The following is a 2,650-nucleotide window of genomic DNA, read 5'->3' as shown; positions in this document are numbered from 1 at the left end:
GACTAGACTGCCATGGTAGCGAATACTACTAGAAATAGGGCATAGTCTGCTGTACCGAGCCTGGACTAACAGAGGCCTTGTGTATATTGTACATACAAGTAAGGAATAAGTGTGTATATGTAAATGTATGTAAATACAGACAATGGACTTATTAATACAGACTGACTGACAAATGACAGACTCGACCTCTCATCAGAGAGGGTGCCCCACATAGACAAGACAGTTACTTTCATTCAAAAGAAATAACTGGTCGTGAGCCCCAGCTGGGGCTCGACACCAAGACAGACAGACTGACTGACCGTCAGTTGCAACATGACTGACTCTGCACTGCAGGCGTTGTCTGTTATGCATTGTGGGAGGTTCCCACAACATATTCACTTACTGGCTCAACAATCCCAAGAAGTTTTCATTATTTGCAGTGCATAATTTCTCATTCTTGCTCTGAAATGCTGAGTTGTTTTGGACAGGTACAAGACAGCGTTACATAAACTGATTTTACAATTATTTCGTTAATAGTGACATGCTGCAGTTTCCTGTCTGGTGTATTTCCTACATCTAACCTTTTTCACATATCAAACCACTGAAATTAATTCCAAAGTCGTGGAGAATTTTCTTATCTTCTCAAATTTTTGTGATTCCACGAAGATTTCGGATGATAGGAAGAAAATAACTTCAACATATTCAGAAATTGAGCTTTCCGAGCACACAAGCCAAGTTCCAAAGTACGATTCCCCATTCACAGCTTTTCAATGATACACTACTTTATAGAAACATCGGCTACTGGAATCTCGAGGATAAATAAACTTATTCTTTTCACATATGTCTCGCGGATTACCGAATAAGTACAGCAGGTTGCCTCGAAGGAACTTGGTGACAGTCAGTTCTCGATTAAGTGTACTTACTGAAGTTACGGTTCCACAGGACGACTCTTGCGATCCCAATCGGCATAAAGTTACAGAATCTTAAAAGTAATTATCTGACACAGCCAAAACCCAACACTGTTCTATTTTCCGTTTAAAATTGGAATATGAATCAAATTCTTCGGAAGGAAGTTTTTACAGAAACAGATTCACTTACTAATTAACTTACACTGGCAAAAGCAGAATCAGTGTTGTGGTCACCTTCAGAAAATTCTGGAAGGGTTCTCTATTTCCTTATATTTTTCTTCTCTCATCAGTTTCCTGTTGAGATTTTTCCAGCCAGAAAATTTCTCGGGAGGCATATTATAGGATCCAAAATTTAGATGATAAAACTTTCGTTCCAAGTGAACAGTATTGCATCATGCATCATTCAGTTTCAACCTTTTACTCGTAGTGCATAGCAATCACAGTTTTGCCTGGTCTGCGTTGTTTGGTGTGCAGCTGGACTGCTCTTAACACACCACACCGAGGCGAAAATAGTGCACATGCATACCACCCAGAAGGCGACTGTCAGCTAGTTATGGTGGCACATAGCAAAAATACTGGACAGAAGTAGGTCGGCGCCAGCGACAAATATTATTTTTCCCCCATTCTCAGGCGCTGTCTACTTCGGCAGGAAGGAGACTAATTTACATTTTGGCAGTTACGTAAATAGTCATTGCCAGAAGTCTGTGTTAATTGGCACTCTATTTCAATTTATTCCAGTGATGCTTTAGCGCCCGAGAGGTTGCCCCACCCCTGAAACCGGCCCTGCTTCCAACCAGGCCTCCTTCCATGTAATGATTTTCATACATGCCCAAACATGCATATTCCATGGCCGTCAAAGTAATCTTAGATCACAAGGCAGTCAATTTTTTTTTTGACAAGTGGAGTAATATTTCTAGCATTCTCTCTTATGGCCCGGATTTCTATGACATGTCATATTTTTTTTCTAGGGTTTATTCCTATTTTTAAATGTAATTATGCATGTTTCCAGTCATTCTTATTGAAATTATGTCGTTTATATTGTGCACACAAATGCATATTTTAGAGTTTTATTGGTTTTACAGCATATTTTGGCATAATTTTGAAATAAGGTCATATTTTTGTCATTTTAGAAACAATTCTTTGATATAATGTAAAATTTCGGCTCCATAATGTTTATTACAAAATAAATTTCAGGCTGGACTGTTGCTTCAATGTGGAATAGAGTTCAAGTACATGAAGTTCGCATTAAAAAACATATTTTTGACTGGACTGTACTTGCAGTTACAAAGACGAAAATTTGTGAAATGCAGCATTTATGACCTGGCAAGCCGGCCTTTCCCAGTCGAGGCAGGAGGGAGGCAAGTGTAACGGGTATTCTCCTATTGTACTCCGTCTTACTATAAGGTATATACATCCCATTCTTTCTTGGAGGGCTTAGAAGTATTCTATTTATATATGTGGAGGGCGTTATAAGGCTTCAGTTTGACTTTACAATGCCTAAAGTGAGTACATGTAGTTCAAGGAGCGCAAAGTTGCATAGTTCTGTACAAGACTTTGGTGAAAAAGTGTTTAGTACCGATGGCAAGATATTTTATTGTAAGTTGTGTGGAGTGAAAGTTACGGCAGAAAAGCGATTTACTGTGCAGCAGCATTGTAAAACTTTTAAACATGGTAAATGTTTAAGCAGATTATCTACAAAGGATAGCAGACAAAGTTTGTTGTTTAAAAACAGTTCCACTAATTCTTCTTCTTCTTCTTCTTCT

This window comes from Cryptotermes secundus, unplaced genomic scaffold (genome assembly GCF_002891405.2).
Source record: "Cryptotermes secundus unplaced genomic scaffold, Csec_1.0 scaffold1950, whole genome shotgun sequence".
Taxonomy (NCBI): domain Eukaryota; kingdom Metazoa; phylum Arthropoda; class Insecta; order Blattodea; family Kalotermitidae; genus Cryptotermes; species Cryptotermes secundus.
The sequence above is the reverse complement of the archived record's forward strand: the minus strand, read 5'-3'. Positions refer to the sequence as shown.